This window comes from Quercus lobata, chromosome 10, assembly GCF_001633185.2.
Source record: "Quercus lobata isolate SW786 chromosome 10, ValleyOak3.0 Primary Assembly, whole genome shotgun sequence".
NCBI lineage: Eukaryota > Viridiplantae > Streptophyta > Magnoliopsida > Fagales > Fagaceae > Quercus > Quercus lobata.
In genome coordinates, this window is record NC_044913.1 from 45,028,728 (window position 1) to 45,053,645 (window position 24,918).

The following is a 24,918-nucleotide window of genomic DNA, read 5'->3' on the forward strand; positions in this document are numbered from 1 at the left end:
CAACCTTCTATAAAAATTCTTGAATCACGTTAAGCTCAATAGTGTCTCCAAGTTGAACATACGGTTTTTTTTTTTTTTAAAAAACTCAGTTTACCAAATAAAAATCAAATGACAGATTACAATTTATTCATGTGGTTTGACCTTGTCATTATTTAGCATATAAAGTTTCATTTGTTACATTTACACCTGTAAAATTTGAACTGAAACTAATCTGTTAACTATTCATCCAAATTAACAGATATTGCATTAATCTCTTTGGTGAAAATTATTTTTACCAACTTATTTTATTATTCAGCTTATTTTTGCTATTATTCATGGGTCTCACTGCACTTTTTGGTACTATTCATGAGTCTCACTGTACTATTCAGCTAACTTTTACATTTATCTACAGCAATGGAGTCAATACCATACCAGAGGCTGTACCGGTTTGGCCAACGGTACGATATATTTCGGATACCGGTCAATACCAGTGTACCGTTTCGGGTTTACCGCTATTTTTTATATTTATAAATAAATAAATATATATATATATATATATATATATATATAAATGTATGTATGTGTGTGTGTGTGTATTATAATAAATATAAAAGTTTATCATAAAACATTTTCTCAATTCAGAATTAATTATTCATGGTTTTAAACTTTAGTATCAATTAAAAGAAAAAAAAAAAACACAATATAAAAAAATAAAAAAAAATAAAAAAATAAAAAAATAAAAAAGCTTAAAAGTTACCATTGTATACTAAGAAAACAAATAATACTAATAAGTTAATGCAAATAAGTTACCATTCTGCCCTAACAAAAATTCAAAAATTACAAAACTTAAAAAAAAACTTTTTTAGTATCAGTTGGGATGCCCGATACTAGCCGGTACATGACTGGTACGGCCGGTTTTTAAACCGATACGAAACGTTGATGTTTCAATACCGGTATATATATCGGTACAGTATTGATTACCTTGATTTACAGTACTTTTAGTAAAAAGTTTTTCAGTTTCAGCAAACTAAGCGGATCCTAAACGGACCCTTAAGTGAATTAATGAAAGTGTCCAAGACCTCTTTCATTTAAGACATTAGATTTTGACATACACATTTCAAAGATTTTTTTTTTTTTTTTTTTGGTTTTTGATCTAAATTAAACTTAAAATAATTAGCACACATCACAAGAGTGAAAATCTACCTTAAACATACTCCCACTATCTAAATTAATTCTATGTACTTCTGATGAGAATGAAAATTGTCTTATTTTTCTCCCTTAATATTTAGTCTTTTATATTTATTTGGTGCCTAAATGTACTTATTATTCTTATATTTTGATTTAAGATGCAAATGGAGGCATTAAGTGCAAAATGTAGCTAATTGGGTGATTCTGGACAGCTTTGACATCGCTTCATAATCTGGGCATAACTCTCTCATCCAAGCTCCTATTGAGATGATTCAAGATGCTATGGAACGCCAAGACAAAGCTCTACAACTTTCATGTTTTGAGTTTTGAGAGATACGGTCTGCATCAAGGTCGGAAATCGGGCTTGAAGTTGCTGCACCTGTATTGCTGACGTTCTAGAATGTTCCTTTGCCTGAAATTCTAATATGCGTATCTGATGTAGTTTATTTTTGGAAGCCTCCAGATCTAGTGCACGAAATTTCCAGCTGAAAAAACACCACTTTCCTAGTTATATTAGGACTTTGTTTTATTTTTAATATTTTTCCTTAATTAGTTAGATTTGGATATTATTATTGAGAATATTTTTAGGAGATTTTGTAGGTTGGGAAATGGAGAATTAACGTGTAAAAGGGGGAGGAGAAATCAGAATTACACACGCACACACGCCTCTCTCTCCCCTCTTCTCTGATTTTTTTTCCTTTGAGTTTTCATCATGGTCCTACTTGGCTAAACGTTTATACTTGGTCGAAGGACTACAACAAAATGTAACTATAGTGACGAATTTTAGTGAGGAAAATTTTTTCGTAACAAAAAAGTACCATATAGTGACGAAATTTATATTTCGTCACTATATATAAAAAAAAAAAATAGTAACATTTAGTGACGAAATTTAGATTTCATCACTATAGGGTGTGCTAAATTTAGGGCGCCAAACAAAAGTGTAGGCGGGAAACCAAACGGATCTACAGTGATGGATTTTTTCGTCGCTAAAAGTTCTAGTTTTTTGCAAAGAAACACTTTCGTCGCTAAAGGTGCTGCTAGTCAAGCTATTAGTGACAAAATCCCTTTTCGTCGCTGAAGGAGACAATTAGCGACGAAAATATGTCGTCGCTAAAAAGAAATACAAAAATTAAAGGTAAGTATTTGTGACGAACTCAGATTCGTCGCTAAAGGAAAGAAATAGTGACGAAACCCAAGTCGTCACTATAGATGTCCTATATATATATATATATCCTCGGCTCCTTTTTTTTCCCTCACTCATTCGGCAATACCCACTCTCCCTCACACTCCAAATCGCCGGCGACGCTTCACCTTCCATAGCACCGGTGACGCTTCGCCTTCCATACCACCGGCGACGCTTCGCCTTTCTCGGCGAGGCTTCGTCTTCCTTCGCACCAGCGACGTTTCGTCTTCCTTCGCGCCGGCAACGCTTCGCCTTCCTTCGCGCCAGCGACCTTCGTCTTTCTTTGCACCGGCGACGTTTCGTCTTCCTTCGCGCCGATGACGCTTCGCCTTTCTTCGCGCCAGCGACCGTTCGCCTTCCTCGCACCAATTCTCCTCTAAGTTGTCGATCCCAGCCGCCATAACCAAAACCCACCAACGAGCTCCGATCTAAACAAAGCCAAGACCGGGCCTATCATCGGCGACACTTTTTGGAGGCCAAGTCGGCAAATCAGGTACTTAGTGGTTTTTTTAATTTCAGATTCATAATTTTGAATTAAAAAAAAAAAGGAGAAAAGAAACGAAAGATGAGTTTTGTCCTAATTTGGCAATAGTGAGTTGATAATTGATGCTTGTTATAAGTGGTTTTGATGTATGAGAGAACAAGTCGAACTCTTAACTCCTACAAAAGAAAAAAAAATGGAATTTTTAAACTTTGAAATTTTGATCTTTATTATTATTTTTTAATGCGTTCTAATTATTTCATATTAACTGTGTTCATATTATTTCACATCAATAATAAGGTAAGAAAATTCTTTTAAAAAATAAAAGTTTATGTGATTGATTTTATATATGTTAATGTTGGATATAGCTCTTGAGGAATCATCCCAATTTAAAGTTGTTGGGTTTCTTTTTTTTTTTTGGGTTACTGGGAAATTGGGTAAAAGGAAATAAATAGAAATTTGGGCTTGAAGTGATCGCAGTTATGCATATTGTTTTTATGTTTTATGTATACATGTGTATTGGTGCCTATTCTTGGAAGGCAGCGCCGTCTTGAACCTCATGCTGTTTTATCTTGAAGGTATGTACTTAATATTCAAAGTTTTAATAATGGTTTTGGTTTTCAGTTCCAATATCAACCTGGTTGGTTGGCTATTAAACTTTGTCCAAGGAACAAGCTTAGTCATAGTTGTGTGAAGTTGAAAAAAAAAATCTGGAATATTAGGAAGTGAAGACAGTGTTTCTCTTGCTCTCTCCACCATTTATTTCCTCTTATAGACATTAATCTCACCCTCCCTTCACTCAGATCTCCCCCGTACAAATCTAGGACAATTTTTTAGGTACCAAAATCAGACCCACTTCGTTTTTTTTTTTTTTTTAATTATTATTTCTATTTGTGTTTTTTCGCTTTTGTGTTTCTGGGTTTTTGTTAAATTCTTGTTTTATTGCTGGATCTGATTCAATTAACGTTTCTGGGTGTGCTTGCAATGATTTGTATGTATTGGGATACTTTTGATTGGCTTGTCTTTTGAGTTTGATTGATGGGTAATTAATGTAGTAAGTGTAAGGGTGCTGTTTGGGTCAGACCTTTTTTTGGTGGGGGAGTCCATTGCAGTTGGTAGATTGGTTGATTCAATTGAAGAATTACCTTTTTAAAGGGAAAAATTAATTGGTCTGGATTTTGGATTATCACTAATTTTGCCATCTTGTTATGTATTGGGAATTTGCATGTGTAATCTTTTTTTGAGCTTGGTTGAGGATCCATAGTTGTTTTTTCCAAAATTTTGGGACTAAGGCTCTGTTTGTTATTATTGTATAATGTTCACATTTAGGACTCAGTACTCAGGACTCAGGACTCATCTTGCATTTGGTTATCAATCATGGGAGTTTGTCACATGCTGAAATAAATAGAGATCATTGCCACATTCTTTTGCATTGATATTTTTCATGCAAATCACATGATTTTAATGTCCCAAACTATCTAAAGTTCTATATTTTTTAGTTTTCATTAACAGACTTCATATGAGCAGTCTCGTGAGCGCCTTCGTAAAGAACTTGACGGATGCTGGTTTGATTATATCCTGGATACTCTCAGAAACAGGTATTTATGATTTTATTTCCTTCATTTAGGAGCTGAATCTTTCCTTAGGAGGTAGTAAATTTCCTTAGGAGCTGAATCTTTCCTTCATTTATGATTTTATTTCCTAGATACTCTCACAAACTCTTTAAGGGTTTGAGCAAATTTTGCCCCTTCAGGAGATTGTTGTAGTTAGCCCTGCTGCTTGGTGTCACCAAAGTTAGACTATAGTAAAAAAGAAGAGGAATATTTTTAAAAAAAAAATTTATGTGATTGATTTCTTATTAAAAAAAAAAGTTTATGTGATTGATTTTATATATATTAATGTTGGATACAACTCTTGAGGAATCATCACAATTTAAAGATCCCTTTTTTGCGTTAGAGATTGCTGTCTGCCAACAAGATACTGATGATATTGTACCTTTTATATTAATTAAAATTAATTGTTGTAATTATTTGAGTTTCTTCCTCTTACAAGACATTGTTATTTTTTGGAGTAAATAAATATTATTTACTTATTGCAAGTGACTGTTTCTGCTTGGCAAAGGATGGTAGAAGCTGTGAAGGTCTTTAAAATTAAATCTTATTAAAAATTTATTTTGTTGAACACATTTTATTATATTTTTTTGAATTCAATTTGTTGGAGGTGAATGACTCTGATTAGCGTGTTATAATGGGATTTGAGCTCATTTTGTCTTTTAATAGCCCTGTTGGTTTAGCATATAGGTGTATTGAGAGAGAGAGAGAGAGAGAGAGATACAACCTTTTCGTCATCAAAAAAGAGAGTAGACACTACCTTTTGGTTTCTATTGGCTGACATCTAATAATTGGAACTTTTTTTGCAACATTTAGTTTTGTTTAAAGGATGCCTTTTCAGTATAATTAGGGTTCTAAGCTATTTAATGTGGATGCCAAGATGGGTCAGTTTTCAGTATGACTACAAATTGTCTAACTCAGTTTTCAGTAACTGCTTCAAAGATCTTTTTTTTTTTTTTTTTTTGGATCTTTACAGGCTGAATTAGTAGCTCTAATGTATAAGAAAACCAAGACTTGTTAGAGTACGTGGCGCTGGTGGACGCTTAACTTTTGGAGCAACGGGTGAAGCTGAAGTCGTTAGTGCCTGAGGGTTAGTACATTGCCAAATTTGTAGTGACACAATTGGTAATTACATTTGCACCTGGTAGATCTTGAATCCATGGCCTCACCCTGCATGTTGCTTGTAGAAGGGAAAGAGGTGCCATTTGAACTAAAGCTCATTGTGAAAAATGTAGTGAAACAAAGCTAAGTAATACGTTTTAAATAAAAAAAATATTTCACGATGCTACTGAGTAGATGTTACTTACACTCTTGTCTACTTAATGGCCGTTCAAGGAGCCTTTTCTTTTTCTTTTGAAAATATTTTTTAATTAGCATTTTGGATTTTAAGAATAATTTGTGGAACCTGTTTACTTATAGTTGCTTCAACAAGACAATAAACAGGCAACCTTATCCTCTATTTTGGAGAGACTTTAGAAATGGCAATAGACCAGAAAATGCATGTGTTGTAGATTTCATCATATACTTGATCCTGACCATACACTCATTTGGTGATATTACAATGTGAATTCACTTTGCTTTGCTTCTTGAGACTCAGCTTATTTGATAAATGTTTTATGGTGATTGGCCATTATAGTTTCTATATACTCTAACATGAATTCTGTGGTATCATGTGAAAATGATTTCATGTACATAGCAAAGCTAATTAAGAGTTTTGACTTCTGTGTTGGCATAAATTCTTAGATTTGGAAAGGTTGGTCTTATACATTCTAAATGGACACGCTCATTTTGCTTGATGTGAAGAAAATTTGAAGTAATTGGCATTTATGGTTTAATGTAAACTAACTGTACTACTTGGACTCACCTGCTTTGTGTAAAGAAGTAGATTATGTATAGAAATTTGTGTTGCTGTTTTTTTTTTTGAACACCATTACACAAAGGGCAAATAAAAGTTTCATGTGCCTAACTTTTTTTTTTTTTTTGAGTACCTAACTGGTTCACTAACTAATGGAAATCATGAAGACTAGCTATGTACTCATACATATTCTATACAAGAAAACAAGTAACACCATGGACTTGGAAGAGCTGTGGATTTGATCCCATTTACGGGGTGATAAATTTAACAGGCCTAGTTCTATCATTTCAGTCCAAAAAAAAAAAAATTAACAGGCCCAATCAGCCTTGGGCTTCGCCACCTTTAATTTATTTGCATGGGTTGGGTAGCCATTTTATAGGCCCTATATGAAAATACAATGAATATAGGGCCCACACGCCTCAACTAAATGTGAACTGCCCACACGCCAATTATGGCGAAAGTATATTATGTTGCTGTTTTCTGGGCCCTAAAGTGAAATAAAATAAATAAAAAGGAGAAAAAAAAGAGAGTGGTTGAATGGATTTAATGCTGCTAGGCCCAAAAATGCCGTGCTTTATGGATTGAAATTCAATAATTATGGGCTTAATTTTATTTATTTATTTATTTATTTTGCTTTTTGGGCCTCTTTGGTCAGACATGAAAACATTGTCTTTAAAAAAAACAATTATTTATGTGTACACAGTACAAACAGTAAGTGAATAAGTCAGTGTATTATACTCTACACAGTATACACACACTTAGACATTTAGTCACGTGTGGCTCTAGGTACTTGTCTCAATAAGAAATTCAAGAATATATTTCATTCAGCACTAGGTAGGCAGTGATTGTTCATGGTTTCTAACACACCAGAGGGAATTTTTTATTTTTTTTTGCTTTTTCTTTCATTAATTTTATTTGTTCAGGTTCTCCAGCACATATATTTGTTGTGATTGTTATCACATATACTTTTAATTACATGGCTTTTGTATGATAATGGTGTAGAAGTATTAAATAAAAAAGTAATAGGGAAAAAGAAGCACATGGATTGAAAGTATTTTTATGATTATGGGGTGAAAGTATATTAGAGTATTTTTTTTCCTAAAATATTTTTGATAGCTTTTGAGAAATTTGTTGTTTTTAGTTGCTTTGCTTGGTTAAGGAATCAGTCTACCACTTTTGATTTCTCTCTATTAAGTGAATATTTTGAAATTTCTAACACTTTTGACAAGTCTTGACTTTGACTCCCATTACTCACATTTATCACTATTTGGGTTTCAGGTTTCAATTCCAAGTTGCAAAGGCTTCTGGGGTATAGGTTATTGTGTGCATTGGTGGGGTTGCTCAAAACCTTTTGGTTTTGAAGGGCCAATGCTTGGCTAATCCATTTAGTGGCTGTCTTCGCTTCAAATTGTTTACTAAGATGGTTGGAGAGTTGCTATTTCCTTAAGTTTCTTTACATTTTGTCTTCGCTTCAAATTATTTATACGTATATTATTATTATTCAATGTTTACTATATTATGTTGTCAACTGATTAGATTAATACTTAGGATCTTGGAAAAAATCTTTAAAGATGTTCATTTCAATCCAAATACAAATATGTGGATTCACCATAAAGATAAAGCGACATATGTATGTGTATCATTTCATCCCTATCATTTTATTCCTATCATGTTTGTATAGCTATAACATATGTAGTATTAATGTTGTGACTGTTTCTTTCTCTCTTTTAAATGATAAGAAAATATTCTCAAAGTGCAAGAGGAACATTGTCAAGATCTTAATGCAATTCCCCTTACACAAGAGAAGATCTCAAACTTGGTTTTTAAGAAGAAATCCGGTATTGTAAAAGAACTTGGCATGAGACCTTCCTCTTCTCTAGTAACCACCGTCTTATCTAATTCCTCAGTGGAGAATATTCAATGGCTAGAAAATGAGATAATTGAACTCAAAGAGGCAAGAGCTAGGGACCAAAAGGAGCGAGTTAGGGACCAAGAGGTACGAGCTAAGCAAGAAGAGGTTCAAATGAATATTCTTAACTTTTTGAGGAGTAAGGGTTATGATGACGCTCTTACCTATGGGGGTGATTCAACTTCAAGTTAAAACACCTTTTGGTTAGTACTTTATTTCAGCAATTGACCTACACTACATGGTGTGACTACTCTTAATGTATTGTTAGAAATGTTTCTTATAACATGGTTAATGTTTTTACTTTACGATTTTAATATAGTATTATTTTTATATTTGTGCAGATTTCTTATTGGTGGTTTTTAGGAGATTTACTTTTGGCATTACTTTGAAGACATATGAGGACATCTTTCGTTAGTTCTAGTTATATTATATTACACTTTTTGTATTATTATAAAACATCTTGAGTTATTGTATATGTTGCAAACAATTATTGTATGGAAGGAGTTTGAATTAAATACTTGTTTTATTTTTTACTTGTGGAATGTATAGATCTCTTTTTATAAATGTGTTGATGAAATAAATGTGTTATTCAAATGTGATATTTTAATAATGTAATGATAGGTTACAACTTAACATCAAAGCCATGAAAAAAATAAAAACAAACAATAAGTTTTAACAACAAATTTTTTCGTCACAAATATAGCAACAAAAAATTGTTTTAGTGACGAAATAAATATAGCAAAATTTTGTAAGAAATGGTTTTAGTGACGAAAATTTTCGTCACTATATGTGCCTAGATTTTCTTAAAAATAGTTTTAGTGACGAATTTTTTCGTCACTATATGTACTTGAACATAGTTTTAGTGACGAAATATTTTCGTCACTGAATAGTGTTTTTAGTGAGGAAAACATTTAGTGACGAAACGTTTTCGTCACTAAAAGTTTTTAAAAAAAAAAAATCAAATTGGACTTTTAGTGACGAGGCTACAGTGACGAAATAAGTTTTGTCACTAAAGGTCCTTAGTGACGAAAAACTGAACTTTTAGTGACAAATTTTTTCGTCACTGAAAATACATTTTGTTGTAGTTGAAACTGAAGCCTCGGAATTAATAAAACTGTGAGATTTAATTTGTTTTTATTGTTCAATTTATGCTTTGAATATCGGATGTTCTTCTGTACTTATTTTCATGATTGTCTCGTTTAATTACTAGGAGACCTACTAGTTTATTATTCGTTGCAATCTATTGCTAGGTTAGATATCAAATCTGTAATTGTTTGATCTTTCTAACTTATGAAACAATCAAGATTTAATGATTTGTTGCGTCAGAAATTATTAGATCTTAGGAAGAATGCTCGACTAAATTAAATGCAACCGCTTGTGTTTGTGTTGTTTAGTTTCATCAATCTCTCAAATTCTTAAGGCTACTACTAGATTAAACCTTTAGCGCTTGTCTTAGGTTGTTTAGTAGTTAGGGCTTATTAGATCGTTTGTTTTCTAATTAACTACGACTAAGGAGAGATAGGAAAATAGTTCCAATGGTGAATATTCAAAGTATGAATTGATATATACTTGCGTCAATGATCAGTTGTAATATTCCGATGGTGGATGTTGACTTGGACCAAGGTTTGTTCTCTTGATTGATTTCGATATTTTAATTTGAATTGTTCCTTAATTGTTTTTTCTTAAAATTGTTTTCATTATACTCAAACCCCCCTTCCTTGTTCACGTAGCATAAAACTAGGCTAGATATTCTCCGTGAGAACGATCCTTACTCGCACTACTACATATATTTTTAGGAGTATAGGTTTTATTTTTGGTTACCTGTGACAGCACACCAACTTCTCAGTTCTAAGTATGTCATGGAAATATGGTTTGTTAAAACAATTTTTACATGTCAAGAATTAATTCTTAGGGCACATGCGCCATATTTCTTAGCCTCATCAAAAAAATAAATTGTATTTCTCAAAGAAATAATTTTTATTTTTCTAAATGCAAAATTTAATATCATGTATTAATTTGTAAATTTTATATTTGACTAAGAAAGAATTATGGAATTAAATATTTTAAATTTAAAATTAATTTAATAAAATAAAAAAATTCTCCATTTTTCTTGATATTGGTAAAATTATTTTTGTGCATCTAATTTAGAGTAATTATGCACTATTTATTCATATAAAAATCACACAAAGCATAATATAGCATAAATTTCGGTAAATAAAATACATAAAATCAATATTTTATTTTATTTCATTGTCATTAAAGACAAATAACTATTTTTAATTCAATATTATATTTTTCTAATTGATTACATATTTTTGAAAATTTTATTGATTTAAATATATTCCAATTATATTTAATTCAATAAAATATTATTTTCAGCATAAATATTAACTATAAAAATATAACAATTTTTAAAATGTAATGTTGGATGTACATAATCAAACGTGTCAAACACCTCTACCAAATATAACCACATGCATCACCACTCACGATTGTGATAATGGAGAAGATTTTACCCCTTAATATTGAATAAATTCGACATGGATATGTACTTGCATTAAAAAAAAAAAAAAAAAAAAAAAAAAAAGAAGAAGAAGAAGAAGAAGGAGGATACGCATGATAGGAAAAAGAGCATTAATATTGGTTGTGCTAAAAAATGTTATTTAGACATATCAAAAAGTTATTTTATTTTATTTAAGTTTTAAGTACACTAAGTACACTATTACAATACATCATACATCACATCTTACATAATTTTATCACTTTATTTATACATTAATTCTTTAATATTGTTAATTCTTTTTTATCATTAATAGAAAAGAGAGAGAGTAATAAAATAATTTTATTTTTTATTTTCATGTATAAATTTTGTTTTCTTTTCTTATTTTGTAGAATTATATGGCTAGTAGATTTATGTATAATTCAAATTTTATTTTTGAGTGTTTTCTTTTTATTTTTGTATGAAAAAGAACACCAAAAAAAAAATAGAAAAATGTTTTTTTTTTTTTTGTTTGCATGTGAAAACCCCATTAAAGACTGAATAAATGTCAAAAGAACAAGAAATTAGCAATTTATATTAGTTTGATATGTTTAACCTTTTTATTCAACTTTTAATGTTTTAATAAATTTCATTCAGAAAATATATTTAATAAAAAATTTTATATATGTATTTATCTATCTATATATATATATATATAAAACCGAAACCTCTGCAGGCACCACAATTTTCCGCGTTAGCATAATATTTAAAAAATAAATAAATAAATAAAAACATTATAACTCCTCAAAACCTTAGCAACCTTACCCCTCTCTCAAGTTAAGAAATATAAAGCCACGGTTTCTGTAAACTCTCTCTCTCTAGCACAATTTTCCACGTCAGCACAATATTTAAAAAATAAAAAATAAAAAATAAAAATAAAAACATTATAACTTCTCAAAACCCTAGCAACCTTACCCCTCTCTCAAATTAAGAAATATAAAGTCACGGTTTCTGCAAACTCTCTCTCTCCAGACACAGGAAGCCCTAAACGCACGGTATAGCATTCAAGGTTAGTTTTGTTTATATATTAATTAATACATAGTACTTTGTTCACCATTGAATACTCATATAATCAATTTCCAATTCAGTGTTCAAGAACCAAAATTCTAACTGCGATATCATAAAATATTATTATTAGTATGAATTTTATGGAGTTGCGGTGTTCAGGAATTAAACCAAAATTCTTTTAAATTATCTAAAATATTTTGTCCTCCAAAAATTTTCTCTCTTTAATTTTAGTATATTGTGTTTCTTAAGCTATAGAAAGATTTTCTTTGGTTTCTTCAAACTCTCTCTCTCCAGATGTAGGAAGCCCTAAACGCACGGTATAGCATTCAAGATCTACAACGCACGGTATAGATTTTAGCTTATAAAGTTTAGCTTTTGCAAGGTTAGTTTGTTTATATATTTTGATAGAGAAACATGTTCAATTTTGGCTATTAATCGCATTAATAGCCAATAGTTAATACCATTTGCAAATTCAATTCATGGAGTTGCAATTTTCATTAAATCGTTCTATGGCTTGAAGCACTTGCATTTTAACAAATTGGACATGTCTTTAAAGTCCTTTTATTTCTTTGGGGAAAAAAAAAAGAAAAAAAAAAAGAGAGGATATGTTAAAACTTGGCATCATCAACTTATAAGAGAGGATATGTTCTTAGATGGTAGGAATTAGGGATGGCAATTTCTGCCTGATCCGTGGGTACCCGGTCCGGCCCGACCCTAATGGGCCGGATTTTACCTGGTCCGATAAGGAATAGGGTCGGATTTGGGTCTTTAAAAAAAAACTCGAACCGGGTCCGGGTCGGGTCCGGGTTTTTATGAAAATCCGGCCCGGACCCGACCCGACCCGACCCGCTTATATATATAAATACTAAAATACCCTCCTATATATATATTGTTATAAACCCTAACATTTTCTTCTTCAGCTCACTTGCAGCCCGCCTCTCATCTCTTCTTCATTTCATTTCAATACTCTCACTCACACAATCTCACTCTCTCACTCACAAATCACAACTCACTCACTCACTCTCAATCTCACCTTCGGCCAACTACCCAACCTCTCACCGTCGGTCCAACTCTCGCCGCCGTCCCAAGCTTTCGCCACCGTCCCAAGCTCTGTCAGTGTCACCGTTCACCGCCGGTCTTAGTTCGTTCTGTTTGGGTTCATTACGGTTTGGGACCTTTGGGATTGTTAGGGAGTTTGGGTTCTTTTTTTTTTTTTTTTTTTTGAGAATCAAGTTTGGGTTTGTGATTTCTGTGTTAGGATTTGTGTTTGTGTTTGTGATTTTGAAAGTAAAAATAAAAAATCTGAAATCTTTGTGATTGTTTTTTTGGGTTTTTAGTTGCTACTCTGTTTCGATTGAAGAATATGATCTGGGGTTTTTGTCTTTGGGTTTCTAATCTAGGTTAATGAACATGTTCTCGGCGTCTTGGGGGTTTTTTTTTTTGGTTTTCTGATCAGACTGATGTAGATTGATGAACGTGATTTGGGGTTTTTTTTTTGGGGATTTCTGATCTTGGACGGGGCCCACGGGACCCGCGGGGCCCGACGGGGCGGGTCTGAGGCACAGAAAAAAAACCCGTTTATTAAACGGGGCGGGTTCGGGTTTTTGGGATAGACCCGCGGGTCGGGTTCGGGCATTAAGAAACCCGGCCCGAACCCAACCCGTTGCCATTCCTAGTAGGAATAGGACAAAATGGTTACACATTTGTTACGCCCGACTTGCAAAAATTGCTCATAAAGATGTATGCACATGATCTACTTCCCTTTGCTTTTAGTGAAACATTAAATGCACGCCAATGTTGAGATCAACCACTCTAAAAAAATAGTCTGTGCAATCATAAAATATTATTATCAGTATGAATTTTATGGAGTTGCGTGTTCAGGAATTAAACCAGAATTCTTTTAAATTATCTATAATATTTTGTCCTCTTAAAATTTTCTCTCTTTAATTTTATTATCTATTATATTTTGTCCACTCTTATGGACTAAATCAACTTATTCTTCAGTCACCATCATTGATAGATGAGAAATCAAATCAAGGTTATAGTTTTTCTATTTGGTTGCTAGGGTTTTTGTTCATGAAATTGCTATTTTCTATTTAAAAATTGCACCTGTAGATCAATATTTATATTTCTTAACTTGGCATTTTGCACCTATGGCTAAAATTTGTGTGGATCTTTGGAAGTTCAAAAATCTTTTCTCCATTCACCATGGTTTTTCATTGAGTAATTTCTTTCTCTTTTAGTCCTCTTGAAGAGTTTTGTTTTTGACTAGAAGAAAGCTTTTTTGCTTTGAAGGTCATGCAGCACCTGTCTCATTTTATTTGTCCTCACCACAAGGAACATCTAGGTAAGGCAAATAATCTATTTTAAAGTTTGAATGGAAATTACCAAGTACAAGAGGTAAATCTTTAAGGGATGAGCTTAATTGTTTCTTATTTTCAATAATAAATCATTTTATTGCAATACCGGTAATTGTTTGAGAAATCCAATATGTTCATATCTCTATAGAATAGAGATAGTAGAAGCCAATTTTATTACAACTACTAAAATTGAGTTGACTTAATTCCGTACAATTACAAAGTATAGCATGAAAGATAATGGAATTAATTGTTGTAATTTTTATTTTCTTTCCATGTTTTGAATTTCCTCTATATTATTATTACAACTAAGCAAAGATTGAGAAAGTAACATTACTAATTTAATTTGAAGTTTAATGCGTCCTTCTCAAGTCATAGTCTTTATTTATATATTTGCAGTTTATATTTCTAACCGTTGATGAGAAATTAAGGCTCAGTTGCACAATATGTGTAAATTCTTTAGAAGGTTACTTTAAATAGTAAGTCAATGTGTCTCTTACATTTGGATATTAGTTAGAATTGTTTTCAAATGATTGTACCAATAAAAGTGAATGTGTATAAATTTTGTTTAACCATCCCGTGCATCGCACGGGTTAGCGACTAGTTATAGTTTATAGACATGATGAAAATAAATAGAGATGATTTATTCAGGGAAAAAAAATTAGAGAGAGAACTAGACATTTTCAGAAAGTCAATTTTTATTAATTTTTTTGTTCGTTTAACAATCTATCGATCTGAGGAGTGAGACCCGATCTTGGGCTTTTTTTCCTGAGATCAAAAATCTATTAGAGGTTTTTATCAGGGAAGGGAACTATTGAATAACAATTTCCTTTATTTGATTTATGCGATAGAGAAGAAAAGGGGAGAAAGCCAATTACCTGGGCCCTCATTTTACAAATCGCCCATTTTGGGCCAAAAATAGAGAGAAACAGTCCAGCACAAAAATTAAGTCTAGCATAATTATCTTTTCATTTGTTTAAAATTACATTTTTGTCCATTATTTTTTAATCACTCTTTCAATTTCATGGGGGCATTTAAGTAAAAAAATACATTATTCTTTCCATTTCATTTCTCTTAGCAACACAAACATAAGAAAGAAGAAAATAATTTTTTATTTTATTTTCTCTTTCCCTCCTTATTTCCAAAATATAAATGATAAGAGACTTCTTTTTTTTTTTTCATTTCATTTATTTTCACTTCCTTCATCTGCATCCAAACACAGCAGTAGTAGAAAATTAGCAATAAAGGCCACCACTACACTCAAAGTACACTTCTGCCCACGATATAAAATTCAAAACCCTTGTACTTTAGCAGCCATAAACCCATGTACATTTTGCCAATTTACAACTTAATAAGGTCTATCTCTCATTCTTTTTCAAATTGGATAGATTCAGTTTCAGCTCTGTGTCCTATTCTTTCATCTTTAACAATTCAACAAAATAATTTACACAATTCTATGGGTTTTTCAGGTTCTATCTTCTGCATCTCTAATCTAAATTGCAAGTTTTTGCTTTTTTTTTTTTTCTTCTCTTTTGTTTTTTATTTATTTATTTTTTTTATCATTGACTTTTGTATGAGTTCTTACTTGCCATGGCTTCCAAGGATTCAGAGTTTGAGGAGTACTTATCTGTGGGTGAATAGGATTTTTATCTATACTACTATATAAATGACTTCCCCTATTTAAGTTTCTCATTTCTGTGGTTATAAAATACCTCCATCCTATTAACTAACAAGTTTTCAACTAATGAGGATAAACACATGAAATAAAACTCCTATACTTTAGCAACCCATAACCCACGTATGTTTTGCCAGTTTACAACCTAATAACGTCTATCTCTCGTTCTTTTTCAAAATGTATAGATTTAGTTTCAGCTCTATATCCTATTCTTTCTTTTACACAATTCCAATGACTTTTCAAGTGCTATCTTTTACTTCTCTAATCTAAATTACAAGTTTTTCTTTTTCTTTTTCTTCTCTTTTTTTCATCATTGACTTTTGTTTGATTTAGTATTAAATTTCATATATATCCACTTATTTAACCTTGCTGCAATTCTTTTTTTATATATATATTTTCAAACTTTTCATTCAAACATAAACTGTGTTTTTTTTTTTTTTTTTTAATAGGAATTCAAACACAAACTCTCACCAACCTGTTTCCATCTTTTACATTTAAAAAAAAAAATAACAATAATCTTATACCTACAATCAAACACAAACTTTTCATTCAAACACAAATTTTGCACCAATGTGTTTCCAAAAGTTTGCTCTTTTCCTTTTTTTTTTTCTTTTGGGAGATTTTTTAGAAAAATAAAAGTACAAATTTTTCATTCAAACAAAAATTATATATATATCCAAAAAAATTATATATACACATATATTACAAAAATTATATATATATATATATATATATATAGTCTTAACATTTCATTCAAACACAAAGTTTGCAATTATCAACATGTTTCCATTTAAGTTTGCTCTTTTCCTTTTTCTTTTTTTTTTATTTATTTATTTTTATAAATATTTTAAATAACGAGAACCTTATTTTTAACTCTTAAACTTTTTTTTTAGGTTGACATATCCACATTTTTTTTTTTTTGGATTGCATAGAGGCTAGGGCACATTGGAATATTGGATTTTTTTTTAGAAACCACCCCTAGAAAGAAGGGGGCATTGGAATATTGGATTAGTCCAGGTAAGAGACTTTACAAAAATTATTGTATGATTTAAGCCTCACATGAAGTGATTGTTATCTAAGAAATTGTTATTAAAAATTTATTTTGTAAAATAAACTATATTTATCATTTGTGTAATTCTATGTAGGATTCAATTTACTATTTTTTGATAATTACTAATTTACTACCACATCAATTTACTATTTGTTGATAATTACTAATTTATTACTACATCAAAAATGTTACGTACACTTTTTATTTATTTATTTTTAAGGTAGTTGCTAAATCTAAAAAATTTAAGCTTTTTTATTTATTTTTTTATTTTAATAAATGTGTAGTAAGTGGCTAAATTTTAGGATTAGAAGTAAGTTGATAACTCTTGTAGTTGCACGATTTTCCTGGCCCAAACCCTATTGATCAGGCCTTGGCCCAAGGTGCAACCCACAATAAATATTTGTAGAGGATGGGTCAAAGAACTTGGCCTCAGTGAGCTTGCTCGGTATGATGCATGGACAATATTATTGCAGGAACAAGAACACAAGGATGGATATTTAACAGAAGATTCTATTTCTTCAGTTCCGAATACATTTCTCCGTCCCCCTTCTTTGAGGGACTTCACTACATTATATAGCTCTCTCATTCTTATCTGAACCTTACACTTGTTGATCATCTAAGCCTCCACTTGAGCACCTGTCCCATCAGACACCCCTATCACTCCCTTGTGAGTTGTAGTGGCCAAGGTAGTACTGTTCATGGGTCTTTTCCTCATTAATGCGGTCAAGAGGGTAGTTGTGGCACATTTAATGTGATGGTGGCAGCTTTCCATGAGATATTTTGGGTTTTATTCTTTTTATATGTTGGGAGGATGAACTGCAATGGTTGGGGCGAGATCTTTGACTGGACTTCGTAATGTCCGAGGAGGAGTTACTCCTCGGACAGGTTTCTTTTACCGCAACTGGGTTTGAATAATGCTTTATTTGTGACTTCTCCTCGGACAGGATGCTTCTCGGAAGGGCTTGTAGTTTAGACTAGCCCATTATTTTGGGCCAGGCCCCACAACTCTCATAAATAAATTATAATTAGCTTTTTTAAAAAATTAATAACTAATAAAGGAAAGAGGTGCAAATAAAAATTTGGACACATGAATCATTTTAAATAATTTATTATTTTTCTACGCTTTACCAAAAAAAAAAAAAAAAAAAAAAACAAAAAAACAAAAAAGATAGTGCATGCTTAGCAACTGTTTTAATTTTAATTTTGTAAAGTTTAATAATTTTCATTCATCATTATTTGAAATTGCTACATTTTCCAATTACAAAAATATCTAGGAGTATGATGAGATTTATGTATTTATGGGTGAAATATTTTTTTTAATATAAATATCACCACACCTCTAGATATTTTTGTGATTGAAAAATGTAGCAGACTCTTTTGAGTACGCACTATCTTTTTTTTGTTTTTCTGTGAAGTATAAGAAAAAATACATCATTTAGGTGTTGTTTGGATGAGTGAGTTTTGAGTGATATGATTTTGTTTTCATCACTCATCATCCAAAATTTGTGGGACCCACGGAAATTTTTTTTGTTTGGACACCATCACTCATGATCCATGACTCAGTTTCCATCACTCAATTCTCTGATTTTTGAGTTATGAGTTATGGAAACTGAAAACACATTTTAGCTGTTTTCATAACTCATAACTCATAACTAAATGGCATTTTTGTAATTATACACACATGAAGGGACTCACAGCCGCAACTTTTGACCTTTGACTCCTTTTTTTTTTTTTCATTGGTTGGTCTTCCGTTATTTTTTTTTTCTTCACTGATTCGTCTCTCTCTTCTTCTTTTTTTTTTTTTCACTGTTCGGTCTTGGCTCCTTTTTTTTCACTGGTTGGTCTTCCGTTATTATTTTTTTTTCTTCACTGATTCTTTCTTCACTGATTTGTCTCTCTTCTTTTTTTTTTTTTTTTTTTTCACTGGTTGGTCTTCCGTTATTTTTTTTCTTCACTGATTCTTTCTTCACTGATTTATCTCTCTCTTCTTCTTCTTTTTTTTTTCACTGGTTGGTCTTCCGTTATTTATTTATTTATTTCTTCACTGATTCTTTCTTCAGTTCTTCGTCTCTCTCTTCTTCTTTTTTTTTTTTTTTTTTTTTTTTTTTTTTTTTTTTTCTGGGTTCAGTGAGTTTGGTTTTTTTTTTTTTTAATTATTTTTTTTTCTCACTGGGTTCAATGAATTTAGCTACTGCGGGTTGAAGGAAAAAAAAAAAAAAGTAAAAGCTACACAAGGTAGAAGTATGGAGCCCACAAATAATTGAAAAATATTGAGTGATGATAAGTGAGTGATGGTGCCAAACAAGATGGAGTGTTTTAAGTGATGAGTGATGAAAACTGGGTGATGAGTGATGGGTGATGAAAACTGAGTGATGAGTGACTATTTTTTTAAACCAAACAAGGCCTTAGCTTTTAGTTTTTTTTGGTAAAGTATAGAAACTAGAAAGGCTTATTAGTTTTTAGCTTTAACGTACAGTTTTTTAAAACTTATTTTTCTCCCGCTTTTTTCACTTTTTCAAATTTTATCAAAGTTCTAGTATAATAAAGGTACAAGTATTCTTAGCATCAAAAAGTTTTAAGGTACAAGTATTCTTAGCAATCTTATTTATTTATTTATTTTGAAAGGAGCAAGCTTTTTTTTTTTTTTTTTGAAAGCGAGCAAGCTTTATTAGTATAAGAGTAATGGCGGACAGAAGGGGCAGACCCCACAGAGCCTCAACGATCGCCATTACCGTCTTCTCCAAGTCCTCTCCGCTCCTCCAAGCACTCTTTCGGTACTCACTCCCTCATATCTCTCTCCCTCTCTCTCTCTAAGAAATTATTCAAAATTTACCCTAATTATTGCATATTGTGTCTCTCGTAGACGACGATGGTATTCCCCAATTCTCAGTGATCGCCGATTTCGATTCTCCTTCACTCGATACTCCTCTTTTTCTCTCTCCTCACTTCTTTTTCCATAAATATTTTTGAAATGCCTTAAGAGTAAATGTTGATTACTTTACTGTGTAGAAGTAGGAGAAGCGAAGCCATCGATTGTCAACGAAGACGATGATTCTGATTCTTTGCTCGGTATTTCTTTATTTATTTTCCCCTTTTATATCTTGTACGCCATGTGCACGTATAAATTTCTGTGTTTTTGTTGTTTTATTATGCGGTTCATTTTGAGTGGGTTTGTAGAGAAAGAGAAGCCGGTGAAGGTATGCGGCGTCTATGTTCAGTTTCGACTCGAGATAATGATAGAGCTGATAAAAAATTTTATACACTCTTCCATTTCAATTTCATTATATGGTTGGGTTTATCGACCGTATTGTCGATTTTCGTTGTTGGTTAATGAAAATCGACATTACAGTGGATTGACCCAATTATATAGGATATAATGGTGAAGAATACATGTGGTGAATCTCGATTAGTCGGTTAAAGATCTATAGTTGATTTAAGATTCATTGGTTTTTTTGTGCAGAAGTTAATACCTATTTTGAATTTTATGCCTGCATAAATAGTTTATGCTGCAAACTGGATTAATGGAATGTTTGGAATATTTTTTCTCTGCGTTGAATTTGTTTCTCGATAATGTTTTTTTTGCAGGGGCTTTTTTTATTAGCAGGAGTAGATGCTTGTATGAGATTTCCCCTAGTAAAGGGACTGTTTAGATGTTTATAGAATCTGCTGGTGATATTAGTTTTCATCTTTGAGTGTTTGGCTATTGATGTGGAGATTTTAACTTAATATTATATCTTGTATCTCGTCACAAATGAAATGAACATTTACTGTTAAAAAAAAAGTTTACAAGTTTGATAAATTTAGATAATGAAGAAAAAAAAAAAAAAAAAAAAAAACGAAAGTGGATGCAGACTATATAAGGTGAGTTATCTATTTGGATTTCATCCAGTGGAATGTGCTTAGATTTTCTGGCTCTATAACTGGTAATATAGTTATTTTTCTCTTTTAGTGGTACTTTTAGATAAGACATTGTTTTTTTTTTTTTTTTTTTTTTTTTTTTTTTTTTTTTTTTTTTTGTGCTTTTAAATAGTTTCTTTATAAGGGTGGGATTAAAAAAAAAGTCAGAAAATAGATGATGAGATTACTTCAGTGTTAGCTTTGCCTATGGAGTTATGGAACATGGATATTTTGAGCTATCCTCCTTATTTTTTAATGATTGCTTCTAGGAAATATATACAATTGTTTTCTCCTGTGTCATATTTGTCTTATTGTTGTGTTAGGTTGTTAGTATAGGACTGAGTATATAATAACATTTTGGTTACGTTATTATAGTGGTATTTTGTCATTAATTGTATGCACTGATTTGTTTTTCTTTTGGGTTGATACCAATTATCTAGGTAATTGGTAATCACGTTGTCTCTTGGTCTAAACTACTAGGGCCGACTTGGGCTAAAAGGCCTATTCGAACCCAAATTCAAGTTTTGGACAATTGCCTACAGCCCTTTTATGATAAGTAATAAAATTATATTAAAGCATAGGAACCTCCGCATGTATATATATGGTGTATAGAATGGTGAAGAAGAATACATGTGGTCAATCTCGATTAATATATGATTAAGATATGCTTGCTTACAAATTATATGCTTTCATCAGGCACCATATCGTTGTGCCATTGTTTCTGAGATGAATTAGGTTAGTAGCTTAAATTTCTGATTAAGATCTTCTAGTGGATGCTATACTAAAAGAGCACAAATTCTGAAACATCGAGAAGTTCTTCCTGACATCTCATGATGTCATATGTGTGTATATATATATATATATATATATTTTTTTTTTTTTCCTGTGTCCTGCATTTTTTAGTGAAGGTTATTTTTCTAGGATAGAATGTAAAGTCTTTATTTCTTGTTTTACAACCTTTATGGATAGTATGCTTGTGATCTTTTAATTGAGGAAGCCGGTTGGTTTGATCAATGCAAATTTATTGAAAGGAGTTGGTTTTATGTCAGATCCTCTTTTGGCCGATTCTTTTTCAACAATCCTGACTGCGTCTTGTTTGATATTTATTGGGTCCTTGTCTTTTTGGCTGGTTGGCCGTTCTTGACTGATTGGGAGTGGAGAAATGTTTGAATTTCCAAAGAACTAATTCTGTTCTATCTTTTGTTATGTGATAATTTTTCGTCTAGAATTGGGAACTTAATATCCTCTATTTTCAATTGTAGCCAGTTTGTAAAATGAATGTGTTGCGGTGATAGCTAGGTTGTGCTTCAACAAGTTTGTTCTTAATATTACTGACAATAATAATGAAGATAAATTTTGGTTGCTTACTTGCTTGTAGTCTTGATATTCTGCTTATACCACTTGACAGATCGTTTTATTGTAATTTCAGTTCAGCTCAACTTGACGAAGTCTGAATCCCAACTAATTCATGGTTGACTATATGTATCTTTCCCTATCATTATATCGTATCAAAGGTTATATTCTCTTGTTAACCTAAGTTGAATCACTCTCTCATTTGTGCTAGGATTCTCATTCATGCATTGTGAGCTGTGACTAAGTTTTATGCTAGCTATCAATTTACAGCACCCACCACAGGCAGCTTGTGTTTCTATTTAATTAGGGGTCACGGTTGTAATTGCCGATCAGGTTTTTAATATAAACTCTTTCAGTTAAATTTTTCTTCTTTTTTCCTGTTTTTATTACAAATATGTCATCTTGGTTCATCAATTGTCAGCCCAATTATGGATTGCCTTCTACGCTTCAACATAAGATAGCAATTTATTTCAAGGATTAGTTAGTTTTTTAAGTTTTCCAGATATCCTAACTTCACTACACAAACTTAAAAATGATGGCAAACACTGTTTGATGAAAGTCAGATGAGATTGGTATGGTACAGGTACATTTAACTTTTTTTTTTTGAGGTAAACAACCTTGGTATAAGTATAACTCATTAGCCTTTTATGTTTGTTCTATTTTGGTACTTTTTAGTTAAAACTATTGTTGCCTTGTGGTGTATTGATTTCAATTTCTTGGAGGCCAATTATTTAGGATCCTTGGACACTTCAAATATTTTTTGATTGTTATGCAATCACTTAAAGCCATTTTTTGAAAGAGGTTTGTATTTATTATATCCCTTTTGTAAATTAACCTTTTTCTTATTAATTATTTTAAAGCTGTCCTGGAGAGAGATGTTCTTTACGTTGTATCCTGTTGCAGTATCTAAATTTACTTTCGTTATAATACTTTTTTTGATATGCAATTAAACTTTGGTTGTTAATTTGTTGGGACTAATCTTCTAGACATTTTAAATCCCATTTACTATTATATAGTGGTATGCTTGAATAAAGTATTCATAGATGATTTATGTTACAATTTAAATCCCATGTTGAATTGACCACAATGTTTTTAATCATACTATTGGCTTGTCACAATTTTTGAATCCTTTTAATTTTGCTGATCGCTTGACAAGTTGGCTTTTTGACGAAAGTGCATTTCCAACTTTTCCATCTTTGTGTCAAATGGTTCTTTTGGAAGGAAAGGAATTACCGGACATTCAAAGGCACTGAACAACCTATGGTGGTAGTGAAGTTGATTTTTCTGTGCACTTTGTACAATTGGATGGCTACTATGGGTTGGTAAATCCTTCTCTAGTTTGTTGGATCTTCTTGATTGAACACTTTTACATAATTTAGATGCACCTCCAGCACACTGGTGCTGTTTCCTTGTCTTTCTTTTCATGTTGATGGGCAAGTCCAAGGGGTTCTTCCTTTGAAAGATTCCATGTGTTATTTAAAAAAAAAAAAAAAAAAAAAACTAGTTAGCATAAAAATTATATGGTTTAGACTTGTGGTGAGTTAAGACCAAACTGTAAAGTCATGGGATGAGATGGACAGGTAGTAGGGGGAGGGGGATGTCGGCTTGTCTCTTGTGAGGAGATGCTTATTGATTTCATTAGAGAAGTCTTTCTTTTGGTATGCTTGCGAAACAAACCATTCCGACAATCACCATGATGTTTTGATTGTTGTTTCTTTTAGGATATGTTTTATTTCCTTGCTATTTATTTGATGGAAATTTCTTTCTTAAGAATAAATTCCTTGGTTATTTTCCTTTTTGTAGATAATGGAAAATATGTGATGAATTTACTTAAAGATTCATAAACATAAGTCAAGATTATTGAACCAGTGATCTTTTCCCAAAAAAATATTTCTGGAAATTTTATCCAGCAAAGCAACAGGAGCCCTGGGAAAGCTAACTCATAAAAATTTAAAGAAAAATTATTTGTTTTCTGTAACTCTCAATACTTATCATCTTGAAAATTGTAATTTTTTTGCACATTGTAAACCAATCATGATGGGGAGTTGGAATAATTCATTTACATAAGTGGAATGTGTTGATTACTTTAAAACTTAGGCTGTTCTTGGTCATTTTAAAATTTGCTTAAATATTTAACGTTTATTGCCTGTCTATATACTAAAATAATAGTATATTGATTATATTTATCTATGGATCATTTTATTCTCATTGAAATTTATTTCTTTTTGGTTTGGAGGCAGGTCTTGCTAATGATGATAATTATCATGCATTTTGTCATCTGCTTGGCTGTTTTAAAGTGAATTATCAGGTGACTTTGACTATATGCTCACTCAATATATGCATTCAACTGCTTCTGTTGCGCCTTATGTCGTCTGTTTGGCTTAATTGCATCCTGTTGATTGGTTATTTGCTTAATCTCAAAATAATATATAATTATAAGATGCCGTTGTTTATAATATCCATTTTAATTATTCGGCTGAAAAAAAATTGAAAAGCAATGCTTTTTCACATCAAGAGTTTGTTCTCTTGTAGGAGAAGAACATTTTTTTATTCTAGATGTTGTATTTCGTGGGCGTATATTTATGCTATTTTTTGAAAATTGTTAGGATGAAGTATAAGGGAAGTGTAATCATGAAAAGGAACTTATGGCAATGCGTATCTATCTTCATTTTGGTGCAAAATTTTCTTTTTAAGATGAAATGCAAGTATATAGATTACACTTATCAAAAAAAAAAAATGTATATAGATTTCCTAAATGTTTTGCTCAAAATGCCTAGCAGGACGGACAGTGTTATGTGAGTTATTATAAATTTTCTTGATGGACAGCCTATAT

At 31.6% G+C, this 24,918-nt stretch overlaps 2 long non-coding RNA genes across 6 annotated transcripts; both read left to right on the forward strand.

The window, feature by feature from the left end:
- Nucleotides 1-2,435: 2,435 nt before the first annotated feature.
- LOC115963655 lies at nucleotides 2,436-8,586 on the forward strand. Of its 5 annotated transcripts, none has more exons than XR_004085866.1 (7): nucleotides 2,436-2,843; nucleotides 3,371-3,409; nucleotides 4,331-4,429; nucleotides 5,418-5,531; nucleotides 7,575-7,926; nucleotides 8,036-8,408; nucleotides 8,547-8,586. It is a non-coding gene; the product is annotated as an uncharacterized LOC115963655 (long non-coding RNA). The 5 variants fall into 5 exon arrangements; XR_004085865.1 differs by having other exon boundaries at nucleotides 3,375-3,409; XR_004085862.1 differs by lacking the exon at nucleotides 3,371-3,409.
- Nucleotides 8,587-19,505: 10,919 nt separating this feature from the next.
- Nucleotides 19,506-20,671, forward strand: LOC115963657. The gene is made up of 3 exons (XR_004085868.1): nucleotides 19,506-19,609; nucleotides 19,699-19,707; nucleotides 19,845-20,671. It is a non-coding gene; the product is annotated as an uncharacterized LOC115963657 (long non-coding RNA).
- Nucleotides 20,672-24,918: the final 4,247 nt, after the last annotated feature.